The 11,443-nt window shown below is 37.1% G+C and overlaps 1 non-coding gene across 1 annotated transcript; it reads left to right on the top strand.

The window, feature by feature from the left end:
- Positions 1 to 11,099: 11,099 nt before the first annotated feature.
- On the top strand, positions 11,100 to 11,206 carry LOC117310035 (U6 spliceosomal RNA). Its single transcript, XR_004524303.1, has one exon. It is a non-coding gene; the product is annotated as a U6 spliceosomal RNA (small nuclear RNA).
- Positions 11,207 to 11,443: the final 237 nt, after the last annotated feature.

The raw sequence follows: 11,443 nt of genomic DNA, 5'->3' as shown, positions 1-11,443 counted from the left end.
ATTGACTTCTGGCTTTAAAGGGTGTTCTTTAATATCCAAATGTTTGGGGATTTTGTAGTTTTTTAAAATTTATTTTTATTTGTTTCTAATTTAATTCCATGGTGATCACAGAACATATTCTGTATGGTTTCGGTCCTTTGAAATTCATTGAGACTTGTCTTAATGCCCAGCATATGGTCTACCTTGATATATGTTCCTTGTGCGCTTGAAAAGAAAGTGTACTCTGGAGTTGTATCAATGTTATATAAATGTCAATTAGGTCAAATTGGTTGACAACATTCAAATTTCCTGTATCCTTACTATTTTTACTGCACTTGTTTTATCAATTACTGAGAGGACACAACAATTTGAAATATGTATATGCACCTGTATCAGTCAACTTGGGCTGCCATAGCAAAATACCACAGATTGGGTGGTTTAAACAATAGGCCTTTATTTCTCACAGTTCTGGTGGCTGGGAAGTTCAAGATCACAGTAATAGAGCCCTCTTCCTGGCTAGTAGACAGCCAACCGTCTCGCTATATCCTCACATGGTAGAGAGAGAGTTCTAGTTTCTTCCTCTTGTTATAAAAACACGAATCCCATCATGGGGGCCCCACACTCATGACCTCATTTAAACCTAATTACCAAAATGCCCTACCTCCAAATACCAACACTTTGGGAATTAAGGCTTCAACACATAAATTTTGGGGAGACACAACATTTAGTCCATAATAGCACCTAACAATAGAGCTTCAAAATACGTAAAGTAAAAATTGACAGAACTATCAGGAGAAGTGGTCAAATTCACAATTATTGGAGATTTCAGCACCATCTCTCCTGAAAAGTAGATCCTCTTATCATTAAGAAGTGACATCTTTATCTCTGATAATACTCCTTGTCTTAAAGTTTACATTTTCTTATATTAAAATGGCCACACCAACTTTCTTATACCTCCAGCCAAGATAGAGTACCAGGGATCAGATTTACCCCCTCACCTGAAACAGGCAAAACACATGAAACAAGTTTTCAATACACTGTACATCAGGCAAAAAAGAACAGTGATCCTGGACTTCCCTGGTGGTCCAGTGGCTAAGACTCCATACTCCCAATGCAGGGGGCCCAGGTTCGATCCCTGGTCAGGGAACTAGATCCCACATGCTGCAACTAAGAATTTGCATGCCACAACTAAAAATCCCACATGCCACAACTAAAAGATCCCACGTGCCACAACTAAGACCTAGTGCAGCCAAATAAAATAAATATTTTTTTAAAAAAGACAAAAAAAAACGTGATCCTTGAGAATGGGAAACAAATGAGGTAAATCCTATGATTTCCCAAACTTACTGCCTTGAAAGAGTTTCTAGGCCATAGGATAAGTAGGGGGAACTTTGGCAGAACCTAGAGATGTCCTGTGTTGAGAGGATGGAACTGAGAGTCTGGAGACAAGGCAGCTAGAGTTTATACGACAGACTACAAAAGAGTGGAGAGCTGCACAGAGAGAGAACCCTGAAGATTTACAGAGGATCCCACTCCAGTATTCAGCAGATACACTGGTCAGTACATGTGTGTGAGGAAACTTCCCGAGGCTGGAGAAAGAACCATCCAAAAGGATTAGAGGGAGCAGTGCCTGGCACTCACACACAAGGCCAGACGGGAAAACTCTAAATTCACCAGGCATTGGGCAGAGTACTCAAGCATTGTGTAGAATGCCACAGGAGCAGGGGAAAATTAGCCTTGGACTGAGCATGGCTGCAGAGCCAGCCAATGAATCATAAAAGCAAGAGCTGCAAGGACCAAACTGTTTAAAAGTAACTTAGTTGCATCCCAGAACAAAGTTCAAGAAAAATTAAAAGGTCCTGCTTTTTTATATCTAGTCTGCCAATTTCTACCTTTTAATAAGGATATTTAGTCCATTTAAAGTTAATATAATTATGATATGGTTGGGTTTTAGTTAAACATACTGTTATTTGTTTTCTATGTATTCCCTGTGTTCTTTGTTCCTTTGTTCTTTCTTTTCTGCCTTCTTTTGGATTAATCAAGTATTTTTAGTATTCCATTTTTATCTTCTTCATTGGTATTTTTAAAAATAGAGTTTTATTGATATCTAATTCACATGTCATACAATTCACCTATTTAAAGTACAGTTGACCCTTGAATGACACGGGTTTGAACTTTGCAGGTCCACTTATATGCAGATTTTTCATGATCCCTGGTTGGTTGAATCCACGGGTGTGGAACCATGGATACAGAGGGCCAAATGTAAATCTCTGTGTGGATTTTTGACTCTGCAGGAACTAGTGTCCCTAACCCTTGTGTTGTTCAAAGATCAATTGTATACAATTCAATGGTTTTTAGAATATTCACAGAGTTGTGCAACCATCACCACAAAAAATTTTAGAACATTTTCATTATTCCCCCCAAAAAACCCACATACCATTTAGCTCCTTCCCTCTGCTGCCAGCCCTCTTCTAGCCCTAGTCAACAACTAAACTACTTTCTGTCTCTAGAATTGCCTGTACTGGACATTTCATATAAATGGAATCATACAGTTTGTGGCTCTGGGTGTCTGGCTTCTTTCACTTAGCATAATGTTTTCAAGATTCGTCCACGTTGTAGCAAGGATCAGTACTTCATTCTTTTTTTTTTTTAAGTTCCGTCTTTTTTTTTATATATATAATTTATGTTAACCCTCTTATTTATTTATTTATTTTTGGCTGTGTTGGATCTTCATTGCTACATGCGGGCTTTCTCTAGTTGCGGCGAGCAGGGGCTACTCTTCGTTGCAGTATGCAGGCTTCTCATTGCGGTGGCTTCTCTTGTTGCATAGCATGGGCTCTAGGTGTGCAGGCTTCAGTAGTTGTGGCACACGGGCTCAGTAGTTGTGGCCTGTGGGCTCTAGAGCACAGGCTCTGTAGTTGTGGCACACAGGCTTAGTTGCTCCATGGCATGTGGGATCTTCCTGGACCATGACTCGAACCCGTGTCCCCTGCATTGGCAGGCGGATTCTTAACCACTGTGCCACCAGGGAAGCCCAGTACTTCATTATTTTTTTTATGGTGAAATAATATTCCATTGTATGGATAAGCCAGATTTTATGTATCCATTCCTCAGTTGATGGACACTAAGTTGTTTCCACTTTGGGGCTATAATGAATAATACTGCTATGAACATTTGTGTATACGTTTTTGTATGTATATATGTTTTCATTTCTCTTGGGCATATACCTAGGATTTTAAGTATTAGGTCATATGATAACCCATTGTTTATTCAAAAACTGCCAGATTGTTTTCCAAAGTGACCCATTTTACTTCACCTGCAATGTATAAGGGTTCCAGTTTTCCACATCCTCACCGATATTTCTTATTATCTGGGTTTTTTTTCTTATACCCTTCCTAGTGAGTGTGAAATGGTATCTCAATGGGGTTTTTTAAATTTTATTTTAATTTATTTTTTTATAGAGCAGGTTCTCATTAGTTATTCATTTAATGCATATTAGTGTATATATGTCGATCCCAATCTCCCAATTCATCACAGCACCACCACCACCCCCGCCCTTTCCCCCCTTGTGTCCATACGTTTGTCCTCTACATCTGTGTCTCTATTTCTGCCCTGCAAACCAGTTCATCTGTACCAGTTTTCTAGATTCCACATATATGCGTTAATATACGATATTTGTTTTTCTCTTTCTAACTTACTTCACTCTGTATGACAGTCTCTAGATCCATCCACATCTCTACAAATGACCCAATTTCATTCCATTCTATGGCTGAGTAATATTCCATTGTATATATGTACCACATCTTCTTTATCCATTCGTCTGTTGATGGGCATTTAGGTTGCTTCCATGACCTGGCTATTATAAATAGTGCTGCAATGAACATTGCGGTGCATGTGTCTTTTTGAATTATGGTTTTCTCTGGGTATATGCCCAGTAGAGGGATTGCTAGGTCATATGGTAATTCTATTTTTAGTTTTTTAAGGAACCTCCATACTGTTCTCCATAGTGGCTGTGTCCATTTACATACCCACCAACAGTGCAAGAGGGTTCCCTTTTCTCCAAAGCTTCTCCAGCATTTGTTGTTTGTAGATTTTCTGATGATGCCTATTCTAACTGAGCATTCTAACTACAAAACCTCATTGTAGTTTTGATTTGCATTTCTCTAATAATTAGTGATGTTGAGCAGCTTTTCATGTGCTTCTTGGCATATGTATGTCTTCTTTGGAGAAATGTCTATTTATTTGGAGAAATGTCTATTTTGATAGGGATTGCATTGAATCTGTAGAATGCTTTGGGTAGTCTAGTCATTTTCACAATATTGATTCTTCCAATCCAAGAACATGGTATATCTCTCCATCTGTTGGTATCATCTTTAATTTCTTTCATTAGTGACTTATAGTTTTCTGCATACAGGTCTTTTGTCTCCCTAGGTAGGTTTATTCCTAGGTACTTTATTCTTTTTATTGCAATGGTAAATGGGAGTGTTTCCTTACTTTCTCTTTCGATTTTTCATCATTAGTGTATAGGAATGCAAGAGATTTCTGTGCATTAATTTTGTATCCTGCAACTTTACCAAATTCATTGATTAGCTCTAGTAGTTTTCTGATGGCATCTTTAGGATTCTATATGTATAGTATCATGTCATCTGCAAACAGTGACAGTTTTGCTGCTTCTTTTCCAATTTGTATTCCCTTTATTTCTTTTTGTTCTCTGATTTCTGTTCCTAGGACTTAAAAACTGTAAGTAGGACTTACAAAAATGTTGAATAAGAGTGGTGAGACTGGACATTCTTGTCTTGCTCCTGATCTTAGAGAAAATGCTTTCAGTTTTTCGCCATTGAGAATGATGTTTGCTGTGCGTTTGTCGTATATGGCCTTTATTATGTTGAGGTAGGTTCCCTCTATGCCCACTTTCTACACAGTTTTTGTCATAACTGGGTGTTGAATTTTGTCAAAAGCTTTCTCTGTATCTATTGAGATAATCATATGGTTTTTATTCTTCAACTGGTTAATATGGTGTATCACATTGATTGATTTGCATATATTGAAAAATCCTTGCATCCCTGGGATAAATCCCACTTGATTATGGTGTATCACCCTTTTAATGTGTTGTTGGATTCTGTTTGCTAGTATTTTGTTGAGGATTTTTGAGTCTATATTCATCAGTGATATTGTTCTGTAATTCTTTTTTTTTGTAGCATCTTTGTCTGGTTTTGGTATCAGGGTGATGGTGGCCTCATAGAATGAGTTTGGGAGTGTTTCTTCCTCTGCAATTTTTTGGAAGAGTTTGAGAAGGATGGGTGGTAGCTCTTCTCTAATTTAGTTTGATAGAATTCACCTGTGAAGCCATCTGGTCCTGGACTTTTGTTTGTTGGAAGATTTTTAATCACAGTTTCAATTTCATTACTTGTGATTGGTCTGTTCACATTTTGTATTTCTTCCTGGTTCAGTCTTGGAAAATTATACCTTTCTAAGAATTTGTCCATTTCTTCCAGGTTGTCCATTTTATTGGCATAGAGTTGCTTGTAGTAGTCGCTTAGGATGCTTTGTATTTCTGCGGTGTCTGTTGTAACTTCTCCTTTTTCATTTCGAATTTTATTGATTTGACTCCTCTCCGTCTTTTTCTTGATGAGTCTGGCTAATGGTTTTTCAATTTTGTTTATCTTCTCAAAGAGCCAGCTTTTAGTTGTATTGATCTTTGCTGTTGTTTTCTTTATTTCTATTTCATGTATTTCTGCTCTGATCTTTATGATTTCTTTCCTTCTGCTAACTTTGGGTTTTGTTTGTTCTTCTTTCTCTAGTTCCTTTAGGTGTAAGGTTAGATTGCTTATTTGAGATTTTTCTTGTTTCTTGTGGTAGGCTTGTATAGCTATACACTTCCCTCTTAGAACTCCTTTCGCTGCATCCCATAGGTATTGGATCATCGTGTTTTCATTGTCATTTGGCTCTAGGTATTTTTTTATTTCCTCTTTGATTTCTTCAGTGATCTCTTGGTTATTTACTAACGTTTTGATTAGCCTCCATATGTTTGTTTTTTACGTTTTTACATTTTTTAAGTTTTTTGCTTTTTACGTTTTTTTCCCTGTAATTCACTTCTAATCGCAAAGCGTTGGGGTCAGAAAAGATGCTTGATATGATTTCAATTTTCTTAAATTTACTGAGACTTGATTTGTGACCCAAGATGTGATCTATCCTGGAGAATGTTCCATGCGCACTTGAGAAGAAAGTGTAATCTGTTGTTTTTGGATGGAATGTCCTGTAAATATCAATTAAATCTATCTGGTCTATTGTGTCATTTAAAGCTTGTGTTTCCTTATTAATTTTCTGTTTGGATGATCTGTCAATTGGTGTAAATGAGGTGTTAAAGTCCCCCACTATTATTATGTTACTGTCAATTTCCTCTTTTATAGCTGTTAGCAGTTGCCTTATGTATTGAGATGCTCTTATGTTGGGTGCATATATATTTATAATTGTTATATCTTCTTCTTGGATTGATCCCTTGATCATTATGTAGTGTCCTTCTTTGTCTCTTGTAACATTCTTTATTTGAAAGTCCATTTTATCTGATATGAGTATTGCTACTCCAGCTTTCTTTTGATTTCCATTTGCATGGAATATCTTTTTCCATCCCCTCACTTTCAGTCTGTATGTGTCCCTAGGTCTAAAGTGGGTCTCTTGTAGACAGCATATAGATGGGTCTTGTTTTTGTTTCCATTCAACAAGCCTGTGTCTTTTGGTTGGAGCATTTAATCCATTCATGTTTAAGGTAATTATCGATATGTATGTTCCTATGACCATTTTCTTAGTTGTTTTCGGTTTGTTTTTATAGGTCCTTTTCTTCTCTTGTGTTTCCCACTTAGAGAAGTTCCTTTAGCATTTGTTGTAGAGCTGGTTTGGTGGTGCTGAATTCTCTTAGCTTTTGCTTATCTGTAAAGCTTTTGATTTCTCCATCTAATCCAAATGAGATCCTGGTTGGGTAGAGTAATCTTGGTTGTAGATTCTTCCCTTTCATCACTTTAAATATGTCATGCCACTCCCTTCTGGCTTGTAGAGTTTCTGCTGAGAAATCAGCTGTTAACTTTATGGGAGTTCCCTTGTATGTTATTTGTCTTTTTTCCCTTGTTGCTTTTAGTAATTTTTCTTTGTCTTTAATTTTTGTCAGTTTGATTACTATGTGTCTCGGCGTGTTTCTCCTTGGGTTTATCCTGTATGGGACTCTCTGTGCTTCGTGGACTTGGGGGGCTCTTTCCTTTCCCATGTTAGGGAAGTTTTCGACTATAATCTCTTCAAATATTTTCTCGGGTCCTTTCTCTCTCTCTTTTCCTTCTGGGACCCCTATAATGCGAGTGTTATTATGTTTAATGTTGTCCCAGAGTTCTCTTAGGCTGTCTTCATTTCTTTTCATTCTTTTTTCTTTATGCTGTTCCACAGCAGGGAATTCCACCATTCTATCTTCCAGGTCACTTATCCGTTCTTCTGCCTCAGTTAGTCTGCTATTGATTCCTTCTAGTGTAGTTTTCATTTTAGTTATTGTATTGTTCATCTCTGTTTTTTTGTTCTTTAATTCTTCTAGGTCTTTGTTAAACATTTCTTGGATCTTCTCGATCTTTGCTTCCATTCTTTTTCCTAGGTCCTGGATCATCTTCACTATCATTATTCTGTATTCTTTTTCTGGAAGGTTGCCTATCTCCACTTCATTTAGTTGTTTTTCTGGGGTTTTATCTTGTTCCTTCATCTGGTACATAGCCCTCTGCCATTTCATCTTGTCTGTCTTTCTGTAAATGTGGTTTTTGTTCCACAGGCTGCAAGATTGTAGGTCTTCTTGCTTCTGCTATCTGCCCTCTGGTGGATAAGGCTATCTAAAAGACTTGAGCAAGTTTCCTCAGTAGGGTTTTGATTTGCCTTTTCCTGATGGTTAAAGATGTTGAGATCTTCTCATGTGCCTATTGGCCGTTCATATATCTTCTTTGGAGTCTTTTGGCTTTTTACCTATACTTCTTTATGTTATTATTCAGTGGTTTCTCTAGGGATTACAGTATTCATCCATACCTTACCATAATCTATGCTCAATTAATATTACATCACATCATACATAGGATAGTATACAATGATATAATTCCATTTATACCTCATCCTATCTTCTGTGCTATATTTCATAAGAACAATATTTTATAAACCCCACAATACATTGTTACCATTTGCTTTAAACAGACAACTGAATTTTAAAGAATTTTTAAAATAAAAATAATTTTTTTATTTTTAAACATATATATTCCCTTTCCAGTACTCTTTATTCCTCCCTGGAGATCCAATTTTCCATCTGATAAAACTTTCTTTCCACCTGAAGATCTTCCTTTAGTACTTCTTGTAGTTAGTTTGTAGACCATGAATTCTTTCAACTTTTGCTTATCTGAAAGTGTCTTTATTTCACCATCCTTTTAAATATATATTTCACTCAATATAAAATTCCACTTTGACAATCTTTTTTCTTCCAGCATTTTACAAATATCATTTCATGTCTTCTGGACTTTTATTGTTTCTGATAAGAAGTCAGCTGACATTCTTATAATTGTTCCCCTGTGTCCTTTTTTTCTGGATGCTTTAAGATTTTTTTGTTCTTCAGCAGTTTGACTATGATATATGTAGGTGTGATTTTCTTTGTATTTATCCATTTTGGGAATTTGTGACCTTCCCAGATGGGGTGTTCCTATTTATTTTTAATCAAATTTAAGACATTTTAAGGCAAAACTTCTCTAATTAGAATTCAGGGACTTCCCTGGTGGTCCAGTGGTTAAGACTCCTCACTTCCACAGCAGGGGGCATGGGTTAGATCCCTGGTCAGGGAACTAAGATCTGGCATGCTGCTTCTGTGGCCACAAAAAAAAAAAAGAATTTAAATGTGTTTTCTCTTCCATTCTATTTCTCTTCTCATTATGAAACTCCAATTATATGGGTATTATCTTGTTGCTATCATCTCACATGTTATAGATAAGTTGTTCTTTCTCTCTTTTTTTTAAACCTTTTTTTCTCTCTGTGCTTCAGTCTAGATTATATATATTGACCTGTCTTCAAGTCCCCTAATATTTGATTCTGTTTTGTCCAGCCTTCTTATTTTTATTTGAGATGTATTTACATACCATAAAGTTCACCTTTTTAGAGTGTACAGTTATTGGGTTGTTTTTTTTCAGTGTATTCAAAAAGTTGTGCGATCACCGTCATGATCTAATTCCAGAATGTTTTCATCACCTTAAGAAGAAATCCCATTGCTGTTAGCAGTCACTTTTTATTTTCCCTTTCCCCCATCTCTGGCAACTAATTTACTCTCTGTCTCTATAAATATGCCAATTTTTGACATTTTATATAAATAGAATCATAAAATATTTGGCTTTTTGTGCCTGGCTTCTTTTACTTAATCATATTTTTTCAAGGTTCATCCATGTTGTAATATGAATCAGTAATTCATTCCTTTTTTGTGCCTAAATAATATTACATTATGTGGATTTACCATATTTTGTTCCATTTATTAGTTAATGAACATTTGGGTTGTTCCCACTTTTTAGCTATTATGAATGATGCTGCTATGAACATTCATATATACATTTTTATGTGGACATATGTTTTCATTTCTCTTAGGTATTTACCTAGGAGTGGAATTGCTGGGTCATATGGTAACTCTGTTTAACTTTTTAATGAATTGCCAAACTGTTTTCCATGGCAGTTACACAATTTTATGTTCAGATCAGCATTGCATGAGGGTTCCAATTTCTCTGCAGCTGTGCCAACATTTGTTATTGTCCTTTAAAAATTATTATAGCCATCCTAGGGACTCCCCTCGTGGTGCAGTGGTTAAGAATCTGCCTGCCAATGCAGGGAACATGGGTTCGATCCCTGCTCTGTGAAGATCCCACATGCCATGGAGCAACCAAGCCCATGAGCCACAACTACTGAGCCTGCATGCCCTAGAGCCTGCGCACTGCAGCTACTGAGCCCATGCGCTGCAATTACTGAGGCCGGCGTGCTCTAGGGCCCACGTGCCACAACTACTGAGCCTGCATGCTGCAACAACTGAAGCCCACACACCTAGAGCCTGTGGTCCGCAATAAAAGAAGCCACTGCAATGAGAAGCCTGCACACTGCAATGAAGAGTAGCCTCTGCTCGCCGCAACTAGAGAAAGCCTCCACACAGCAATGGAGACCTAATGCAGCCAAAAATAAATAAATTTTTTTAAAAGATAAAAATAAAATTATTATAGCCATCCTAGTGACTGTAAAGTGATATGTCATTGTAGTCTTGATTTGCATTTCCCTGATGAGTAATGATATCAGGAGGCATCTTTTCATGTACTTATTGGCCATTTCTAGGTCTTCTTTGGAGAAATATCTATTCAGATCCTTTGGGTTGTTGGGTTAAAAAATAACCCAATTTTTGAGTTGGATTATTTGTCTTTTTTTTATTATTGAGTTGTAAGAGTTTTTTTCATGTATTCTAGCTAAAAGCCCTTTTTCAGATATATGATTTACAAATATTTTCTCCTGTTCTGTAGGTTGTCTTTTCATTTTCTTGATAATGTTCTTTGTGCAGAAGTTTTTAATTTCAATGAAGTCCCATTTATCTATTTTTTCTTTGGTTGCTTGTGCTTTAATTGTCATATTTAGCAAACCATTGCCTAATCCAAGGTCATAAAGATTTACTTCTATGTTTTCTTTTAAGAGTTTTATAATTTTAGCTGTTATATTAAGCTCTTAGATCCATTTTGAGTTAATATTTTTATATGGTGTGAGGTATGAGTCCAATTCATTCTTTCACTTGTGGATAATCAACTGTCCCACCACCATTTGTTGAAAAGACTCTTCTTTCTCCCATTGAATGGTCTTGGCATCCTTGTTAAAAATCAACTGACCATGGGCTTCCCTGGTGGCGCAGTGGTTGAGAGTCCGCCTGCCGATGCAGGGGACACGGGTTCATGCCTCGGTCCAGGAAGATCCCACGTGCCGCGGAGCAGCTGGGCACCTGAGCCATGGCTGCTGAGCCTGCGCGTCCGGGGCCTGTGCTCCGAACGGGAGGGGCCACAACAGTGAGAGGCCCACGTGCAGCAAAAAAAAAAAAAATCAACTAACCAGTGCTCGCTTTGGCAGCACATATACTAAAATTGGAACGATACAGAGAAGATTAGCATGGCCCCTGCACAAGGGTGACACGCAAATTCATGAAGCATTCCATATTTTTGCCCTGCGTACTGCAAAAAAAAAAAAAAAATCAACTGACCATAGACTCTTAATTCTATTCCATTGATCTATCTGGCTATCTTCATGCCAGTACCACACTGTCTTGATGTCTTAATTACTGAAACTTTGTAGTAAGTTTTGAAATTGGGAAGTGTGAATCCTCCAACTTTGTTCTTCCTTTTCAAGATTGTTTTGGCTATTCGGGGTCTTTTAGGTATCCATATTAATTTTAGGATCA

This window comes from Tursiops truncatus, chromosome 1 (assembly GCF_011762595.2).
Source record: "Tursiops truncatus isolate mTurTru1 chromosome 1, mTurTru1.mat.Y, whole genome shotgun sequence".
In the NCBI taxonomy this organism is placed as follows: domain Eukaryota; kingdom Metazoa; phylum Chordata; class Mammalia; order Artiodactyla; family Delphinidae; genus Tursiops; species Tursiops truncatus.
The sequence above is the reverse complement of the archived record's forward strand: the minus strand, read 5'-3'. Positions and strand labels throughout refer to the sequence as shown.